Source organism: Ascaphus truei, chromosome 5 (genome assembly GCF_040206685.1).
Source record: "Ascaphus truei isolate aAscTru1 chromosome 5, aAscTru1.hap1, whole genome shotgun sequence".
Lineage (NCBI taxonomy): Eukaryota > Metazoa > Chordata > Amphibia > Anura > Ascaphidae > Ascaphus > Ascaphus truei.
Window position 1 is genome coordinate 75802674 of NC_134487.1, and position 22835 is coordinate 75825508.

The following is a 22835-nucleotide window of genomic DNA, read 5'->3' on the forward strand; positions in this document are numbered from 1 at the left end:
CCGCGTGGGCATGTCTGGAGTGTAGGTTGGTCAAGGTAGCCGGGGTCTGGTTTGGCGAGGTGCAGATTGTCGTAGATAGCCGGGGTAAGGAGTAGAGAAGAGCGGAGTCCAAAACAAGCGGGTCAATAACAGAGAGCTGTGAAAAAGAGGACAAGACAAGACTGCAAGGCTAGGAAGCAATGAACACAACAGAAAATTGAATTATGCTCAGCCAATTTTCCAGTGGGGCAGATGAGCATAAGGAGGAGAGAGCAACCAATGAGAAACCTGTAGCGTGGAGGTGTGTCAATAGTGAGGGTTGTGGTTGGTGAATCCAGAGCAGGAATCAGGTGAGATGAGGATTCCTGATGAGGTATGAGGAGAGACCTGTGTGTTCCGAACGTGCGCTGTGTGCGCACGCCACACGCCTTGACGTCGCCACGAGAGCGCGAGGTGGAGGTGGAGGAAGGGGCATTAAGCCTGGAGCAGGGTGCGCGTGTGCAAGGAGTTTGCCAGGTGTCCCAGCAGGAGAGGCAGAGCCAGCAGTGGCAGAAGCGGAAGAGGCGGGAGCGTCAGCAGTGAGTGGGGAGCACGCTTAGGTTAGCATGACTCGCCAATCTTTACAGTACCCCCCCTTCAGGAGCAACCTCCGGGCGTCTCCAGACAGGTTTGAAAGGATATTTCACATGAAAAGCCTGTACGAGTCTGGGAGTGTGAAGATGGTGGTGAGGGACCCAGGAGAGTTCCTCCAGTCCAAAACACTTCCAGTGGACCAGATACTGTATAGATCCTCTAGATATCCTGGAATCCACGATAGACTGAATTTCGGATTCCTGTTCACCTTGTATTAGAAGGGGAGCTGGAGGCAAGGAAGAATCGGGAAAGCGAGAGCTCTGGAAGGCAGGTTTCAGTAGGGAGACGTGGAAGACTGAGAGGATCCTCATTGATGGAGGAAGATGTAGGCGGTATGCCACTGGATTGACCTTCTCTATTATGGAAAAGGGTCCAACCACACCTTATCTCAAGTACTAAATTCCTGGATCTTGCGCCGTTGACGGTCCATCTGGAGTTTCTGTCTGGCTGTTGCGGTCCTGTTTCCTGGATCCCTTTCCATGAATCCTGTAGAAGATGAATTCTATCCCCAGCCGGTACCTCAGAAGAAGATGTGGACATCGGAAGGCGGGGTGGGTGGAGTCCATAGTTTATGAAAAAGGGTGACTCTCAGGTGGACTCGCTGCGCAGACTATTGTGTGTGAATTCAGCCCAGGGGAGAAGGTCTGTCCAGTATCCTGGGTGACAAAGACGAAACAATGCAGCTATTGTTCAGCTATTGTTCCAAGCACTGATTGGTTCTCTGCCTGACCGTTAGTTTAGGGATGATACCCAGAAGAAAAGTGTAAAGAAATGCCCATACTTTGAGAAAAAGAATGCCAAAATCTTCAACAAATTGAGAACCTCGAACAGAGATGGTCTGTGGTACCCCATGCAGACGAAAAATCTCCTTGACAAAAATATCTGCTAACTTGGGTGAGTTGGGAAGACCTTACAATGGAATGAAGTGTGCTTGTTTGGAAAAGCGATCAACAACAACAATAATGGTGTTCATCCCTTTGGAAACAGGAAGCTCTACTATTAAGTCCATAGACAAATGGTTCCAAGCACGATCCAGAATGGGAAGAAAAAGTAAAAGTCCAAGTGGTTTGCTCCGGGGAGTCTTGCTTTGAGCACATGTCGAGCACGCATTGACAAAATCCTTAAATGTCCCTTTGAATGTACTAGGGCGAGGCCACTCCAGAACTGCCTTTAGTTTGGCTGGATCCATGGTGAACCCGGAGTCAGAGATGATATATCCCAAAAATGACGTAGAAGTTGGATGGAACTGGCATTTTTCCAGTTTGGTAAAAAGATGATTTTCACGAAGGCATAATAGTCCCTGTTTGACGTGGAGATGACAATACAGACCGGCGCCTTAATGTCCATTAACAAATTAAGTCCAAAGATGTGCTGCAGGGTCCAATACGGTGCTCCAGTAGTTAGACAGAAGACTCCACAGCAGCAACCATGGTGTTATGCAAGGGAGATAAAGAGAGAAATCATAGCGTGATATTGCATAGGATAAACATATAACTCACAGACAAGACATACACCACTAACAACACTGACAGAAAGGCTGACAATAAAACAGAGATTTATTAGACAATAACTAAAAGGGGATGAGAACTAGGGAGCAGGTCCAGGATCCGGTGTGTAAAACCGGAATCCTACTTACAGCAATCCCAAAGTATTCGAGCGGTGTTTGCAAAGTATGCAGTCCTGTTTCAGCATGTCTCTGGCGCGTGGTGCTTCTGTAATGGCCGCCGGCGCTTCCTCCGATAAATCTCGGGCTCGGCGTCCCTGCAGGCCAACCCTCACGAGATTTTCCGTCTGCGCTGACGTCACTCGCTGGGTATAGCTACTCGCCGCCGCTTGATCCTGTCTGCGTCTCTGCCGTCCGCTGGAACTGGGTATCAGTGCTGAAGTCTGCTCCTTTCACTGTTCTCACTCCGAATGATCTCTAAAAACACCCAACGCGTTTCGTGCGCATGCGCACTTCTTCAGGGGATGATTGGCACAGTCTAAGCTTTCCTTATGTAGTGGCAGGTGGAACACAATTGGTGGAAATAATAGTCTCTTAACATTGATCTCATGACCATTATGATTGGTTAATCGTCCTGTCACTCATAGCTGTGCTTAACAATGGCAGCCTAACATACACAAAAACAACATGTAACACAAAACTATACAGAAAAAAATCTTATGCACTTTATCCTGACAGTCAAGGTGTAAAATCAATAGTAATTCATTCACAACTTCTAGATGTTTAGCTATCCACTATTTCTGTTACACATGTCTGCACGTAAACCTGCATAATACTAAATATAAAAAAACAAAAATGCAATTAAAGATGTCTTCTTTCTATAACAAAGATTTAAAATTAGTAATTATTGGCTAAAAATTAATAAAAAAATTTTGATAAAAAAAATATATATAAGGGATTTTCAAAGTTACCGTGTGCTTTTACGAATAAATATTTATATGGTGAAACCCTTAATACTATTATCTAATAGACGTTAAAACTTATTAAAATATATATTAAGAATATATGTAAAACTGTTATTTAAGAAAGACACCCAGGTCGAAGTCTATGTTAAGTCCATTTGGAGACAGTGTTTTCAGCTCGTAGATCCAGTAGGCTTCACGCCTACTGATCTGTTGTAGCTGATCCCCCCCTCTCCAATGTACTTGTGTACTTTCTATAGCCTGACATTTCAGCCCAACAGGACTTTTATTATGATGCACGCTGAAATGGTGCGAAACACTATGTGTGGCTAAACCTCGTCTAATGTTATAGATGTGCTCATATATTCTTCTTTGATAGCACCTGCCTGTCCTGCCCACATATTGTAGGCCACACGGGCACTGCAATAAATAAATCACAAACGTGGAGTGGCAGTTGATAAATGTTTTTATAGTATAAATTTTATCCGTTACATTAGATTTAAATGTTTGCGTGTTGTTGCTGAAAGTACAAGCTGTACATTTAATACATGTAAAAAAGCCCTTATTTTTATTTGATTTCGTTAGTTTTGAATTGTCAAGAGGACAACTAGGAGCTGTAGGGACGCTTCCTCGAGTAGTTCCTCCGGATAGCCTCTATCTCTAAACTTATCCTTCAGCTCGTCTGCCTGGAGCGCATACTCCCCAAAATTTGAACAGTTGCGCTTCAGGCGGGTGAGCTGACCCCTGGGGATATTACGGATCCAACTTGGATTGTGCTGGCTGTCTGCCCTAAGATAATTATTAGCCTGCACTGGCTTGAAAAAAGTTTTCGTTTCTATTTTATTATCTGAGATGTATATTTCAAGGTCCAAGAATTCTATATGCTCTTTATTGTGATTGAAAGTAAACTTTAAATCCCTATCATTGAAATTAAGATACTCAAAAAACAACTCTAATTGTTCCTGGCTCCCTGACCATACAAAAATAATGTCATCTATGAAACGGCGCCAGAGCACAAGGTTGGCCCCAAATGGACAGTTGTTCCAAATGAAATCTTTTTCCCAACTGTCCATGAATAAATTTGCATAGCTTGGGGCGAACCTTGTGCCCATCGCCGTTCCACAAGTCTGTAAAAAAAATTGTGAATTAAACTGAAAATAATTGTGCGTTAAAATAAAATTGATACTATCAACTAGAAAATTTTTAAGTGCTGGTGATGAAGTGTCATCCAATCCTAACCTGCGTGATACGGCCTGGCAACCTTTGACGTGGTTGATGGTAGTGTACAGTGAGGTGACATCCGCTGTCACCCAAGTGTACTCAGGCTTCCACTCCAGATCTCTGAGTATTTGGAGGACGTGGGTTGTATCACGCAGGTAGGACCGGACTTGATGAACCAAAGGTTGAAGGTGATGATCTATAAATAAAGATAAATTTGAAGTCAATGATCCGATACCTGATATGATAGGTCTGCCGGGAGGTTGTGTAGTGCTCTTGTGTATTTTTGGGATAAAGTAAAAAATGGGGGTACGAGAAAATTTTACATTCGAAAATTCTAGTTCTTGTTGTATTATAGCCCCATCCTTGAGACCTTTATTTAGCAAAATAGTCAGCTGGATTTCAAATTGTTTAAGAGGATTGCTTGAAAGGGGGAGGTATGTGTCTTTATCACCGAGTAGTCTCATAGACTCCTGGAGATAATATTCAATGTCCATAACCACTATACCTCCCCCTTTATCAGCAGGTTTTATAACTATCCTCTTATTGTCCTCTAATTGTTGTAAGGCTAATTTTTCGTTAGTATTGAAATTATCTCGTTGGATTTTATATGTCCTACTTGACTCTTCCAATTCCCTGGTTACTACCTCCACAAAGGAGTTGACCAGGTGTCCTTGGGCAAATTTAGGATAAAAGGTTGACTTTACTTTAAAATTACTATGTGGTTTCATAGGATCCACATTTAGTGACTTCTGATTTAATTGACTCGTAACTGCATCCTTTATAAAATATTTTTTTAAAGCTAGCTTCCGTGCAAACTTGTGAACGTCAATGTGGATATTAAAGCTGTTGGGGCCGCATATTGGTGCAAATGTAAGCCCCTTTCCTAACACCCGTTTTTCTACTGGAGTCAGGATGTGTCGACTTAGGTTAAAAATGTTTTTATATGTCTTATTGTTGGTTAACCTATTTCTATTAATACCTCCTCTTCTCCCTCTGGTGCATTTTTTCTTTTTTTGTAATTCATGGGTGGCTGTACTTCTAGACTGGTTTTCTTTATTTCTACCTGGGGAAGATGTGCTCCCTTTCCTTCCTCCACTCTAAAAAAGAAAAATTGGATTTAACCCCCGGGGTAGGTAAAGGAGTGTATGAAGCACTGTCAGGTTCGCTCTCTGACTCTATTTCTGATAGCACATGATATTTATTATTAGACAGACTTACTTCGATGTTGGATGCTGTTGCTATCTGTGCGTCATACAGTTCTTTAGCTCTCTTTTGTTTAAGATACTGACTCGTATCATGTTGGGGCAATACCCTTTGTGGTTGGGGAATGGGCACTGGAATGGGTACTGGAATGGGAATGAGAGGTAATTGGTGTGGCTTCCTGGACCTATTGTTATTACTGTTAGAAGTCGGATTGCTCTTCTCAATCCTACTTCGCTTGGTCCCCACATATAGATTACTATTCCCCTGTCCATGTTTTTTAATTGGTTCATCCTTAGTTTTTCTATTCCAGGTCCTCTGACGGCCGGTATCATAATCGTTCTTATCTCTAAAGAACTTGCTCTGTTTGGTGCCCACTATTTCTAATTCTATCTGATCTAATCGTTTTTTCCCTTGCATAACACCATGGTTGCTCCTGTGGAGTCTTCTGTCTAACTACTGGAGCACCGTATTGGACCCTGCAGCACATCTTTGGACTTAATTCGTTAATGGACATTAAGGCGCCGGTCTGTATTGTCATCTCCGTGTTCTACTAACTGTGTTTGGGTTAAGTTTTTTCCTTGGCAGCAGTCCTGTTTTAGTCATTTGTCACATTGTTTTTTATTGTGTATTATTCACTTTATTAATATTGTTAGCACTATTTACACCAATCTTTTTTCTTAGTCACTGTTTTCCAACACAGGTGTAGCAGCTTTCATCATTTAATATATATCACTGTTATTTAGTCACTGTAGATATTCTACCCTTTAATCATGAGCACATTATTTCAATCACGCACACGGAGGAACATCAATGTAGATCTTATTTTTAATGATCCTCATACTGTCCTTGCAGTGGAACCAAAAGAGGCTGGTTTTCAGCCAATTTTGGCACAATTAGAAAAATCTTTAGTTGCAGAAAGTAGGCAATGGTGGGAGGTCACAACCCTCAGTAAGTATCTAGAGAACCACCGCATTCCAAGAGGACTGAGAGTCCAAAAAGTACCAACCGTGGATACACAAAATATATTATTCATGAAAGAATGGAATGATACTCTAGACCAGTGTTCTTTTTCATTGATGAAAATGCTTATACATCAGCGTAAAAAAACACTGATACAGTTAGACAATGAAATTGAAGAACTAAAAATAAAACTCGACCCATATCTAAATAATAGAGAGCTTCTGGATATGGAACCCACTGTTAAAAAACGATTAGATCAGATAGAATTAGAAATAGTGGACACCAAACAGAGCAAGTTCTTTAGAGATAAGAACGATTATGATACCGGCCGTCAGAGGACCTGGAATAGAAAAACTAAGGATGAACCAATTAAACAACATGGACAGGGGAATAGTAATCTATATGTGGGGACCAAGCGAAGTAGGATTGAGAAGAGCAATCCGACTTCTAAAAGTAATAACAATAGGTCCAGGAAGCCACACCAATTACCTCTCATTCCCATTCCAGTACCCATTCCAGTGCCCATTCCCCAACCACAAAGGGTATTGCCCCAACATGATACGAGTCAGTATCTTAAACAAAAGAGAGCTAAAGAACTGTATGACGCACAGATAGCAACAGCATCCAACATCGAAGTAAGTCTGTCTAATAATAAATATCATGTGCTATCAGAAATAGAGTCAGAGAGCGAACCTGACAGTGCTTCATACACTCCTTTACCTACCCCGGGGGTTAAATCCAATTTTTCTTTTTTAGAGTGGAGGAAGGAAAGGGAGCACATCTTCCCCAGGTAGAAATAAAGAAAACCAGTCTAGAAGTACAGCCACCCATGAATTACAAAAAAAGAAAAAATGCACCAGAGGGAGAAGAGGAGGTATTAATAGAAATAGGTTAACCAACAATAAGACATATAAAAACATTTTTAACCTAAGTCGACACATCCTGACTCCAGTAGAAAAACGGGTGTTAGGAAAGGGGCTTACATTTGCACCAATATGCGGCCCCAACAGCTTTAATATCCACATTGACGTTCACAAGTTTGCACGGAAGCTAGCTTTAAAAAAATATTTTATAAAGGATGCAGTTACGAGTCAATTAAATCAGAAGTCACTAAATGTGGATCCTATGAAACCACATAGTAATTTTAAAGTAAAGTCAACCTTTTATCCTAAATTTGCCCAAGGACACCTGGTCAACTCCTTTGTGGAGGTAGTAACCAGGGAATTGGAAGAGTCAAGTAGGACATATAAAATCCAACGAGATAATTTCAATACTAACGAAAAATTAGCCTTACAACAATTAGAGGACAATAAGAGGATAGTTATAAAACCTGCTGATAAAGGGGGAGGTATAGTGGTTATGGACATTGAATATTATCTCCAGGAGTCTATGAGACTACTCGGTGATAAAGACACATACCTCCCCCTTTCAAGCAATCCTCTTAAACAATTTGAAATCCAGCTGACTATTTTGCTAAATAAAGGTCTCAAGGATGGGGCTATAATACAACAAGAACTAGAATTTTCGAATGTAAAATTTTCTCGTACCCCCATTTTTTACTTTATCCCAAAAATACACAAGAGCACTACACAACCTCCCGGCAGACCTATCATATCAGGTATCGGATCATTGACTTCAAATTTATCTTTATTTATAGATCATCACCTTCAACCTTTGGTTCATCAAGTCCGGTCCTACCTGCGTGATACAACCCACGTCCTCCAAATACTCAGAGATCTGGAGTGGAAGCCTGAGTACACTTGGGTGACAGCGGATGTCACCTCACTGTACACTACCATCAACCACGTCAAAGGTTGCCAGGCCGTATCACGCAGGTTAGGATTGGATGACACTTCATCACCAGCACTTAAAAATTTTCTAGTTGATAGTATCAATTTTATTTTAACGCACAATTATTTTCAGTTTAATTCACAATTTTTTTTACAGACTTGTGGAACGGCGATGGGCACAAGGTTCGCCCCAAGCTATGCAAATTTATTCATGGACAGTTGGGAAAAAGATTTCATTTGGAACAACTGTCCATTTGGGGCCAACCTTGTGCTCTGGCGCCGTTTCATAGATGACATTATTTTTGTATGGTCAGGGAGCCAGGAACAATTAGAGTTGTTTTTTGAGTATCTTAATTTCAATGATAGGGATTTAAAGTTTACTTTCAATCACAATAAAGAGCATATAGAATTCTTGGACCTTGAAATATACATCTCAGATAATAAAATAGAAACGAAAACTTTTTTCAAGCCAGTGCAGGCTAATAATTATCTTAGGGCAGACAGCCAGCACAATCCAAGTTGGATCCGTAATATCCCCAGGGGTCAGCTCACCCGCCTGAAGCGCAACTGTTCAAATTTTGGGGAGTATGCGCTCCAGGCAGACGAGCTGAAGGATAAGTTTAGAGATAGAGGCTATCCGGAGGAACTACTCGAGGAAGCGTCCCTACAGCTCCTAGTTGTCCTCTTGACAATTCAAAACTAACGAAATCAAATAAAAATAAGGGCTTTTTTACATGTATTAAATGTACAGCTTGTACTTTCAGCAACAACACGCAAACATTTAAATCTAATGTAACGGATAAAATTTATACTATAAAAACATTTATCAACTGCCACTCCACGTTTGTGATTTATTTATTGCAGTGCCCGTGTGGCCTACAATATGTGGGCAGGACAGGCAGGTGCTATCAAAGAAGAATATATGAGCACATCTATAACATTAGACGAGGTTTAGCCACACATAGTGTTTCGCACCATTTCAGCGTGCATCATAATAAAAGTCCTGTTGGGCTGAAATGTCAGGCTATAGAAAGTACACAAGTACATTGGAGAGGGGGGGATCAGCTACAACAGATCAGTAGGCGTGAAGCCTACTGGATCTACGAGCTGAAAACACTGTCTCCAAATGGACTTAACATAGACTTCGACCTGGGTGTCTTTCTTAAATAACAGTTTTACATATATTCTTAATATATATTTTAATAAGTTTTAACGTCTATTAGATAATAGTATTAAGGGTTTCACCATATAAATATTTATTCGTAAAAGCACACGGTAACTTTGAAAATCCCTTATATATATTTTTTTTATCAAATTTTTTTTATTAATTTTTAGCCAATAATTACTAATTTTAAATCTTTGTTATAGAAAGAAGACATCTTTAATTGCATTTTTGTTTTTTTATATTTAGTATTATGCAGGTTTACGTGCAGACATGTGTAACAGAAATAGTGGATAGCTAAACATCTAGAAGTTGTGAATGAATTACTATTGATTTTACACCTTGACTGTCAGGATAAAGTGCATAAGATTTTTTTCTGTATAGTTTTGTGTTACATGTTGTTTTTGTGTATGTTAGGCTGCCATTGTTAAGCACAGCTATGAGTGACAGGACGATTAACCAATCATAATGGTCATGAGATCAATGTTAAGAGACTATTATTTCCACCAATTGTGTTCCACCTGCCACTACATAAGGAAAGCTTAGACTGTGCCAATCATCCCCTGAAGAAGTGCGCATGCGCACGAAACGCGTTGGGTGTTTTTAGAGATCATTCGGAGTGAGAACAGTGAAAGGAGCAGACTTCAGCACTGATCCCCAGTTCCAGCGGACGGCAGAGACGCAGACAGGATCAAGCGGCGGCGAGTAGCTATACCCAGCGAGTGACGTCAGCGCAGACGGAAAATCTCGCGAGGGTTGGCCTGCAGGGACGCCGAGCCCGAGATTTATCGGAGGAAGCGCCGGCGGCCATTACAGAAGCACCACGCGCCAGAGACACGCTGAAACAGGACTGCATACTTTGCAAACACCGCTCGAATACTTTGGGATTGCTGTAAGTAGGATTCCGGTTTTACACACCGGATCCTGGACCTGCTCCCTAGTTCTCATCCCCTTATAGTTATTGTCTAATAAATCTCTGTTTTATTGTCAGCCTTTCTGTCAGTGTTGTTAGTGGTGTATGTCTTGTCTGTGAGTTATATGTTTATCCTATGCAATATCACGCTATGATTTCTCTCTTTATCTCCCTTGCATAACACCATGGTTGCTGCTGTGGAGTCTTCTGTCTAACTACTGGAGCACCGTATTGGACCCTGCAGCACATCTTTGGACTTAATTCGTTAATGGACATTAAGGCGCCGGTCTGTATTGTCATCTCCGTGTTCTACTAACTGTGTTTGGGTTAGGTATTTTCCTTGGCAGCCGTCCTGTTTTAGTCATTTGTCACATTGTTTTTTATTGTGTATTATTCACTTTATTAATATTGTTAGCGCTATTTACACCAATCTTTTTTCTTAGTCCCTGTTTGACGTGGCCAATGTGTTCTTGAAGAGATTTGGAAAACATCATGTTGTCGTCCAAGTAGACAATAAGGAACTGATTAAGAAGATCCCTGAAGATCTCGTTGGTGAAGTCTTGGAAGATGGCAGGGGCATTGCAGAGACCGAAGGGCATGACTAAGTACTCATAATTGCCGTCTCGTGTGTTGAAAGTCATCTTCCATTCGTCCCCCTGGCGAATCCTTACCAAATTGTAGGCACCATGTAAATCCAACGGTGAAGATGGTAGCCCCTTGAAGACGATTGAAAAGTTCGGAGATCAAAGGCAAAGGATAACGATTTATAAGGGTAATCTTATTCAGACCTCTGTAGTCGAGGTAAAAAAAGTCCTTCTTTTTTACAAAAAAGAATCCTGCTCAGTTTGGGAAGAGGACTTCCGAAAGAACCCTTTTTTTTTTTAGATTTTCTTGAATGTAGTCAGTCATGGTTTTTGTCTCCAGGAGTGAGAGTGGATAAGACCTTCCCATGGGAAGAACTAAACTGGGTAAAAGGTCAATAGGGCAATCGTAGGGACGATGCAGTGGTAGAACCTCTGATCTAGCTTTGTCAAACACATCACAGAATTTAATATATACCTCTTTCAAAGAGCTCGTCTCCTCTCCTGGAGTAACCGACCCACATATCTTTTGGACGGAGACCACGCAGTCTTCTGCACAAAGGGTGCTCCACTGGATAGGTTCTTTATTGTCCAGTCGATCTGGGGATTATGATGTTGAAGCAACGGAAGGCCCAGGATCACTTTGACAGAAGGGGTGTTAATCACGTCCAGATGGATCTCCTCCCTATGATCCTTACCGGTCTGTAAGTGGAAGAGAATAGTCTGCAAATAAATGAAGGCTAGTTGTAATGGACGACCATCGATGGCTTCTAATCCTACCGGGATACTCTTGCGGACAAGCGGGATGTTATTCCTCTCAGCGAGGTCTTGGTCGATAAAGTTGCCTTCTGTCCCTGAATCCACAAATGCTAAGGCGGTGGTCTGAAAACCCTTACCGGCAAGAGAAACACGATCAATATCCTGGTTGGCAAGGTCTTCTTGGTAATAGGCGAAGGGGAGAGTGTTCCCAAAGAGATTCCCCTGGACCTCATTGGGAGCTGGCTTTTCCCGACTTGTGAGGGCAGAGAAGTATTTGATGTCCGGAGTGGCCACAATTCAGACAGAGTCCGACGTTGCGTCGGCATTGCTTCTCAAAGAGACACAATTTATTACCACACAGTTGCATGTGTTCTGGAGTGCAAGAGTGAGAAAATTCAGGTTTACTGGGGTGGAAAGAAGATGATCTGGGAGTGTGTTGGCGATGACGGGAACGTTCTGACCTCATTTCTTGCAACCGTTGGTCTATGCTGATGCAGACAGCGATAAGATCCTCCATATCCGTTGGGTGCTCTTGTGCAGCGAGTTCGTCTTTTAGTGATTCCGAAAGACCCTGCCAGAAGGCCGATGACAGTGCCTCGTTATTCCAACCGGTCACAGCGGCGATGGTGTGAAACTCAAGAGCGTATCTGGCAACCGGATGGTCTCCCTGTGAGATATGAAATATAGAGGAAGCAGCAGTTACCTTGTGACCAGGTGTGTCAAAGACTCTGCGGAATTCCCTGCCAAATAGTCCGATGTCCTGAGTTACAGACGAGACCACAAGTATTTGAAAGCTTGCATTAAACTAGCCCGGTTACATTCTGGGTATGTGCTGGGTGTAATCTGGCTAGTTTAAGGCAAGTTTAAGGCATTTCTGCATTGACTAATGACCCATAGGATTAACACAGCAGGGGTTCCTGGCAGTCTCATTCAGTTTGAATGGGACTGCAGGGACCCCCAATGTTAATCTGAGGGGCCATTAATCAATGCAGAAATGCTGGGTCTAGTTTAAGGCAAGTTTAAGGCATGTATCCAGCATGTACTTGGGTCTTTTTGGCGATTGCCACTGGTGTGTGTTAGAATAACCGTGGGCACTACTGTAGTTACGATCTTTGTTCCCAGATGGGAGAAGCCCAGACCAAGATGTCGTCAGTGAGTAGTGAAATGATATACGCCACCTTGGATCGGTGGGAAGGAAAGCGAGAAGACATGATCTCGAACTGGATGAAGCATTGGTTCAAGAACCCTCGGCATCCGTGCAGATCTCCAGCATAGCGGTTGTGAGTTTGGAGTCGGGGTTCAAAAGTCGTGGTCACAGATATAAGGGTAGGCATAGGGGTGGTAGAACCCAATGGAACAGCAGTAGGAAGAGTGTCCAGCGCCTGGACAGAGAGAGAGAAGGTTCTGTTGTAGCAAATCCATACGTCAGTCGTTCTGTTCTAGATATTTCTCTATTTTAGAGAACATGTTGGCATGCGTGCTCAAGACTCGCCCCACCTCGGTCCATTTTTGTTGGGCTGAGCATACTGTCACATTGTGCTCACCACAAACAAGACATGACCGCGGGGCCGAGGTGGGGATGGATATAAACCCACCCATAGCCGCTTGAGAGCGTCTGGAGTGTAGGTTGTTCCAGGGTCTGGGTTAGAGAGGCTAGGATAGTCGATATACTTGCCGGGGTCTGGGTTGGAGAGTTACGGATCATTGCAGGTACTATTAGACGAGCAGGGCCATAATGAAAGATCAAAGCTGATATGTAGGGAGGAGCAGATGAGTGGAGACCCTTAGAGGTATCTAGGAAAATTTTGTAGGTGATCTGAAACTTAATGCCAGGAGAGGGCTTTGAGGAGGATATGAGCAGAGACTGTTTTGGGAGAAAATTAAATTATTCTAGAAATGTGTATATATTGTAAAGGAGGATGTTGTGAGTCAGGGAGGCCTGTATGCATTATGTTACAATAATTACAGATGGGAGAGGATAAGGGCATGCATTATAGTGTTAGCAATAGATTGACAGACGAAAGGGCTGATCTTGGCAATAATACTGATAAAGAAGAGACTCATTTTAGCCATGCTGTGAATGGTGAAGGAAAAGAGGAGTAAAATGTCACTTATAGGCAACATGCTTTGGTGACAGGATGCTAGTACCGTTTACTGTGATTGAAAAAGGGGATATTAGGCCTGGTTTAGGGGGAAATATGAAGAGCTCAGTTTTTGACATATTAAGTTTAAGTTGGTGGAGCACCTATCCATGAAGATATAGCCAAGAGACAGACCGAGAGATGGGACTGGTTTGCATGTGTGAGGGTAGGCGTCGATAGCTGTATCTGCATATCATCTGCATAGATATGATAACTAAAGCCAAACGAGTTGTTGAAGTCACCAAGGGATAGTGTGTAGAGAGAGAGCGAGAGATAAGGCGAGGTCACAGAACAGATCCCAGAGGTACAGTGGCGACACTGTTTATTTGAACACGGCCGTAGCCGCGGTGTGGGGGAGCCGACGGCAAGCCGGCGGCTCATTTGGGGATTTCCCTGGCGCGTGCAGCGCGTCACTCTGGCGCTGGTCACACAGCCCAGGGTTCCCCGGCATCCCCGAAGGCTGCAGAGGCAGCAGGGGTAAGGGGGACGCTGCGCGCAGCTTTGCGCAAGCCAGGGGGAGCAGCCAGGGGTTCGGGGAAGGGGAGGGGAAGGGGAGGGGGGCATTTTAATTAAACGCGCGGGAAGGGGAAGATGCGGCAAGATGCGGCTCGCTCGCGGCTCCGTTATGGCGCCAGCCGGAATAAGCCCCGTTCATAAGGGGCACAAAACGGGCAAATGCTCGAATAAACTGTGTCGGGCCTGTACATCAGCAGACAGAAGATAAAAACATGTTGGCAACACAGACCGAAAATGTGCGATGAGAGACGTATAATGAGAACCAGGATAGAGCTTTGTTGCCAATACCAAGAGAGTTTAGAATATGATATAGTGATCGACGGTAGCAAAATCAGCAGAGAGATTGGGTAGAATAAGTAAGGAAACATTACCATGGGATGTTGCTTCATGTAGATCATTGGCTACATTAGTGAACACAGTCTCTGTTGAGTGAGCTGTATTAATGCCAGATTGTAAAGGGTCCACAAGGAATTTAAAAAGTTGATCATATGGGAGAACCCGAGAGGTTCTAGAAGTTTGGAGGCAAAAGGCAGGAGGGATATAGGCTGCAGTTAGTAAGGCACATAAGGTCTAGGGTGTTTTTGAGAATAGATGTGACCACTGCTTGCGTAAAGAAGGGGAAAGTGCCAGAGAACAGGGAATGTGGTAGAGGTGAACAGAAAATTAGCGTAGAAACTTCCAACTCTAAAAGGAAAAAGGAGTCAAGAGTGGAAGACGGAGGTTTACGTAGAAGCAGAGTGGAGCGGAAAGGGACAGAAGGAATTTCATTGTGGATACCATCCACCTTGCCTAGAAGAAGAAGTAAAGGAGGGATGGGAAGTTGGAGGAGAAGGTTGGTGAAGTTTGTAAAATAAAGAGAAAAAGTGGTGTGGATTGGATTTGTAAGTGTTGATTAGTGAGGAAAAGTAGTGCTGTTTAGACTTAGGGAGAGCGAAGTATGGGAACCTGTCATGTCTCCGGTTCTACCAAGGTGCAGAGAAAACACAAAAAACATCCAATGTGCATATTGAAAATAAAGGGGGCTATGCACTAAGCTCCATTAAGTCACTTTTAGACCGCAAAGTGCTCTTCGATCCTGCTTTTTGGCTCAACCCGATGCACTAAGCAATGCAAATAGGCACTTTGCAGTCTTAAAAAAGTCCAACTTTGCTCGATCGCAGCCCTGTTTGTGTGAAATTCTGCCATTAAGCGGGATGCACTAAGCAACGCAACCTTAGCAAACACGAAAGTTGCATTGATTAGAACACGTCAGGTCAGAGTAGACGCAAAGAAATCTGGACTTAGAAAAAATTCTGGCTTTTTATTTTTGCATGCGCAAAACCCATACAGCAGGCCGGCGGGTGTCCCCGGCTGACCCCGCTGGGGTCCGGGGCTCACCAAGCGGGGGTCCCCGCGGGAGTGCGGGGGTCCTTGCGGGAGTGCGGGGGTCCCCGCGGCCGTCCATGGGTCCCCGCGGGCCTGCGGTACCAATGTTGCACCTCCAAAAATAAAAAACAACAATTCTAACTAAATACACCCCCTAACACATAATATACAGTAATGGCCAAAGTTACTATTATCCAAATATGGATAATTATGCATTTGGCCATTTTAAATACATATAACATTCAATAAATACAGTCAAAACAAATTACATTTACCTTTTACAGGCACCCACGATGAAGGCCGTCTTCATCCTCATCTTCATTCTGCCCATGTCCCTACAGTGCTGCAAAACATGCACAACAATTACAATAACCAATGTAATGTCCCCTAACCCCTTAATCAACATAGCGGTTATTTACCGCTACAGTCATTAATGAGTTAACCCACCCTCACCCACCACTCAGGAGGCCTACATACCCTCCAACTCTAACCCCCCACCCCATGAGGCCTAATCACCCTCACCCACTACCCACAAGGGAGGCCTACCCACATACCCTTGGGGCCGATACCCCCTCACCCCACCCCCAGTACCCAAAATAAGAACAATACACAGCCCACATTAAACATCATTCTATTTATTAAATACATAACCCACCCCCTGAGCCCCCCATAAAAACATGATTTATTCTTTTACATACAGGGTTCATACCCCAGCCCCACGCGAGTCCCCGGCGGGCTGGCGAGTCACCTGACAAACCTACAGGGTACCAGCAACTTGTTTCACACAGGTTCTGGAGGCCTGTTGGTGGGTCCCGCCAAGCGCCATGGCCCCCAGGTGGTCTCCTTGGGTCACCGTGGGCCACAATTGGGTCCCCACGGTAGGCCCGTGGATGTCTGGGAGCCCCGGGTCAGACCCACAGGTGTCTGCGGGGCCTCGGGTGGTTCTCACGGGGGTCTGGGGAACTCACGAGTGCTCACTATGGGTCCACGGTGCCCCCACGGATGTGGGACCACCGCTTCATCCCCGCATCTATGGGTCCGCTGTGCCCCCACGGATGTGGGACCACCGGTTCTTCCCTGCAGACTACAGGTCCGTGGTGCCCCCACAGATGTGGGACCACCGCTTCATCCCCGCAGGTGTCACCCGTGGAACCACCAGCCTGATACCCGTGAGATACCCGATGAGACCGCAGGTGGTCTCCAGAGGTCTCACGCAGAACCAAGGAACCAACCCTGAATGTAAAATAAATAAACCTGGCCTATACATTCAATACATACACCCCCTCCCCCGCCCCCAACACCTACAGTACAATAATGTGCCAAATAACTATTATCCAGATATGGATAATATATTATTTGCCCATTATGAAACACATAAAACATCCACAAATCAAAACATGAATTTTTAATCTTAAAACCACCACATTGCATGTTAAAATAAATACAGCAGCCATTGTAAATATAAAAAAACAAACTGCAGCTACACAAATGTCTATGAAATGTCACACAATTGCATTGAGTGTGTACATGATGCAACTAATCTGTGCATCATATAACACTATGTAAAATATATGTAACAATAAAATACACTATGAACAATGTCCCCTAACCACCAATGCCATCATGAAAATCAATTAGAAACTAACCAACATCAATACAATTAGCATCAATCAATTAATCCATTTCCTCAAACAATTAAAATACAATACAAATCAATTCTACAATTCCCTATTCAATTGCTAAAGCCAAACCATTGCCAAAACAATTCTAATTTAAAGTAACCACCATCATTCTAATCTTACTACCATAAAGAAGCCTTTAGCTACATACAAATTACATTATTCACAACAATGACAAAATAAAGATGCTAAATACATTATCAATACATGAAAAGAACCTAAACATGAGCCAAACAATCAATTATTATCCTTGTATGTCTATCCATACAGATAGATATACATAACACACAGGGGCAATAATACAGCATCAAATACAATGCATTTACATACAAAATTCCCATACAATACACCCATTCAGTGTCCGTGAATGTATTATATACATAGATATATTAACGGGCATTAAATGGGAGTGAAAAAATAAAAGACATGCATGAAAAATCATAAAAACCTGTAAAAGTTAAAAATAATAAACTTTTCTTTTGTTTACTCTCCGAAATCCAAGCGACCCGGAAGCACAGGAACCAATCCACAGGTAAGCCATAAAATAAAAAAACCATAACAAATCCATGTCTGTGTCTTCTTTCTTCTTTGGGGTCTTCTGGGGTCTTCTTCCATCTTCTTCCATCTTCTTCCGGCTTCTTCCGTCTTCTTAGGCCACGCCCTTCTTCTCTTCTTAGGAGGGGAGATGTTCCCTCCTCGGCGACTAGCTTCAAAATGAGGCGACATAGGCTTTTATAGGCCTACGACGTCACATTTTGGTCAAATGTTTCCCACGGTCCTGATTTGGCCGATGGAAAAAAAAAATGATGACTCCATCCCATCTCTGATTGGCTCTAGTAAACCATTTGACAGAAGCTTGGGGGAGAACGGATGTGACGTCTTTGAAAGCCTGTCACATGGTACTACAGCCAATCAGAGTTGGGATGTATTTCCAACGCTCTGATTGGCTACCGTACCATGTGAGACCGGCCATGTTTCTTTTAATGACGTCATCTTAAAGGCAATTGAAGCAAAGCCATTCTGATTGGCTGTGCTTTCATTGCCTTTAAATGACGTCATCATTTCCATCGGCCAAGTCACATGTTTTTCACGGCCCAATCAGGACCGTGGGAAACATTTGACCAAAATGTGACGTCATAGGCCTTTAAAAGTCTATGTCGCCTCATTTTGAAGCTAGTCGCCTAGGAGGGAACATCTCCTCTCCTAAGAAGAGAAGAAGGGCGTGACCTAAGAAGCCAGAAGAAGATGGAAGAAGATGGAAGAAGACCCCAGAAGAGCCCAAAGAAGAAAGAAGACACAGACGTGGATTTGTTATGTTTTTTTATTTTATGGCTTACCTGTGGATTGGTTCCTTTGCTTCCGGATCACTTGGATTTCAGAGAGTGGACATCTAATGGTGAGTAAACAAAAGAAAAGTTTATTATTTTTACTTTTACAGGTTTTTATGATTTTTCATGCATGTCTTTGATTTTTTCACTCCCATTTAATGCCCGTTAATGTATCTATGTATATAATACATTCACTGACAATGAATGGGTGTATAGTATGTGAATTTTGTATGTAAATGCATTGTATTTGATGCTGTATTATTGCCCCTGTATGTTATGTTTATCTATCTGTATGGATAGACATACAGGGATAATAATTGATTGTTTGGCTCATGTTTAGGTTCTTTTCATGTATGGATAATCTATTTTGCATCTTTATTTTGTCATTGTTGTGAATAATGTAATTTGTATTTAGCAAATGGCTTCTTTATGGTAGTAAGATTAGAATGATGGTGGTTACTTTAAATTAGAATTGTTTTGGCAATGGTTTGGTTTTAGCAATTGAATAGGGAATTGTAGAATTGATTTGTATTGTATTTTAATTGTTTGAGGAAATGGATTAATTGATTGATGCTAATTGTATTGATGTTGGTTAGTTTCTAATTGATTTTCATGATGGCATTGGTGGTTAGGGGACATTGTTCATAGTGTATTTTATTGTTACATATATTTTGCATAGTGTTACACGATGCACAGATTAATTGCATCATGTACACACTCAATGCAATTGTGTGACATGTCATAGACATTTGTGTAGCTGCAGTTTGGTTTTTTTATATTTGCAATGGCTGCTGTATTTATTTTAACATGCAATGTGGTGGTTTTAAGATTAAAAATTCATGTTTTGATTTGTGGATGTTTTATGTGTTTCATAATGGGCAAATAATATATTATCCATATCTGGATAATAGTTATTTTGCACATTATTGTACTGTATATGTTGAGGGGGGAGGGGTGTATTGGCCCCAAGGGTATGTAGGTAGGCCTCCCTTGTGGGTAGTGGGTGAAGGTGGTTAGGCCTCACGGGGTGGGGGGTTAGAGTTGGAGGGTATGTAGGCCTCCCAAGTGGTTGGTGAGGGTGGGTTAACCCCTTAATGACTGTAGCGGTTAATAAGGTAATGAAGCTGCATTAATGTATTTTTATTAATAGTGTGCGGGAGCAGGGTGTCCCCTGAGCTGAACCGCATTGATTTCTGCCTCACCGACCCCCTGCTTCCCGAGTTACAGGCCCCGGTTTGGGGCATCGGTGCCAGTGCGGACGCCATCTTTATAGAGCCCACGTCGCGTCTTGGACGCTATAAAGATTGCGGTGGCACTGGCACCCGATGCCCCATACCGGAGCCTGTAACTCGGGAAGCAGGGGGTCTCTGAGGCAGAAATCAATGCGGTTCAGCTCAGGGGACCCCCTGCTCCCACACACTATTATTTAAAATACATTAAAGCAGCTTCATTACCATAGCGGATAGCCGCTACGGTAATGAATTATTGTTTATTGTTATGTATGTTTTAATACTAGTGTAGATGTGCAGGGGGTCTATTGAGCTTAATCGCATTGGTTTCAGGTCCGAGGACCCCCTAGTTCAGGAGATACAGGCCCCTTTATGGGGCGCCGGTATCCCCTGCAGAATGTAAATAACCCGGTCACGTGACGCGGGAGCTTTAAACTGCAGGGGATACCGGCACCCCTATTACGGGTCCTGTATCTCCTGAAGTAGGGGGTCCTCGGACCTGAAACCAATGCGGTTCAGTACGGGAGACCCCCTGCTCATGTACACTATTATTAAAATATTTTTATTTAGTGTAGGATCGCCTGTAACAGTCTTGCATGGACATAGCAAATCTCCATGCAAATGTTACAGGCGGCTTTTTTTTCTATCAGCTAGCGAACGGAGAGGTTCAGAATGCTAGCAGGGGAAAAAAAATCAAATCGTACGCTGTGGCTGTTTTGAGCTATTTTGAGCAGGTACGTTAAAAAATGGCATCAAGGCCTTAGTGCATCGCGTCCCCGGTTTCACTTTTTAACGAACCTGCTTTTTGGTCAAATCAAAATGCAAAGCCATTGAGCTTAGTGCATAGCCCCCAAAGTCTTTCATGAAACAGTATTTGTAAGCATTATGTTCATGAAGCTCATGTACAGTATGTGTTGACAATTGTTTGATAAACTACATTGGCAAGTACTAAACACGTCAGAGTTTTTTCACTGGAGATGTTTGGGTTTTCGTTTTATTAAACCATTGTCAAACAAATATTATGTCCAGTGTTTCTCTTATCGGTTTCTGCAGTGAACCGCATTTTTCTTCACTTTTTTTGGACATAGAGAGGGCAGAGTTAAAACTGGAGAGATTCAATTTATAGTGCAGAAAACAGCATGAGTGTGAGATTTCCTTCACAGGCATTCAGTTGAGTGAGTGCAAGTGTGATGGAAGCATGTTTATGAATTTAGCCAAGACCTTGGGTTTGATGGACAGGTGTGCTGTAGCTAAGAAGGTGAATGTAGATAAAAATAGGAAGAGAGGATAGAGTTATAAGAGTTTACACTATTTTCAAGTTCAGAAGAAGGTGAAAGAGAAGATAGGTTAGTGTTCAGGGAAGATGTCAGAACAGAGAGGTCAATTGAGCAAATGTCTCGAGAGTAGCAAGTAGAACATATAAGAGGGGGGTGAGAGGAATGAGTTTTGGGGAATGATAGGAGATGATGGTCAGAGAGTGTGAATGGGGAAGATAGAGGAATCAGAATGGGAACAGTTTTTTGTAAAGACCAGGTCTAAATAATGACCATCCTTGAGGTTGCTGGAATGGGTCCATTGGTGGAGGCCAAAGGGCATCAGTCTTTGACTGAGCCACTGATTGAGCCATCTGTGCTGATTCAGGGATATCCTGAAAACCTTGCTTTATGGGGTAATTCTATACATGCCAAAACTGCCATTTGGGTTGTTTTTGGACAAAAGTCCCCAATGAAGTCTATGGATATTTTCAAACTCATTTGACCTTGTGAAAGCGTAGAAATAATATCAATGAGTCAAGGGTTCAGAATATCACAGTGAGTTTATTGTACCAAGGTACAAAGGAGAGAGAGATCAGAGAGATCATTCAAAATGAGCTCTCTCCTCTGACCACATAATTCTTGACATCACAATTTATACATTTCAAATTAGTAATACGCCCCTTAAGGGGGCTGGCTTAGAGATAAAGAAAAATATAGTGACATACAAAAAACCTTATTCAGGCAAAAATGTATGCTTCGCAAGCTAACCTTTACCCTACATATTTCCCCAGAATGTGGGCCTCATAACCTCCTGACTTACGGAGTCAACCCCTCAGCCCTTTGTGTGTAGCTGCAAGATAAGAAAGCATGGGCCTATCTCACTCATCCCATATACTACAAGAATGAGTTTGTTAGAAAAACTGTGAGAATGCAATTATTTCAAATTTCATGACTAGTAGGAATTATACGAGGGTTGGTCTTTGCCAGGAGCGATGCTCTGCAGCGCAGCTATACACATACATACAAGCAAACACTCAAAATGGCTGCTGAGCCAAAATGGTGGTGATGATAGTCTGCTTTCATATAGCCTAAGCCACACCCCTTATCTCCAATCTTCACAACCTATATACAGATAATAAGTGCTAGAATTAGACTGCAAAAGCAATATATAAATTCATTATGCATGTATACTTTTTGATCTTGTATTAGGTAGATTTCTGTCAATTACACATTTTTTGGCTTTCCAGAGGAGCTTCTATTTCTTTCTTTCAGCTCAAAATGGATTATTTGCTACTTATTCATGAAAGGTACATATAATTAATGTCATTGCATTGTTCAATATTCAGTGTAAATTGAGGTTTAGCTATTGTTTTTAATGAGTTTAAGATTTATGAAGACCATTAGAACAGTTGCTGTGCTTTTACACTTGGCTCTATTTTTCTTACGCAAATGCATCTACAACAATATTTATCAAAGAATTACAACTTCACCGAACCAAACAAAGATTTATGCCATTAAATCTTTATCAAGATTTAGTTTGTATCTGTGGGCCTTTATCTAGAATGTGTGAAGAGGACCTTGCTCTTAACTCCTATTGAAATACGCGTGCTGCCAGGGAGATAGATGCTAGACCGTTTTGTGGTCTGTATCCATAGCCAGATACAGTGAGATCCCTATTGTGGCGCACCGCAGACCTTTATGTTATAAGTGGTCA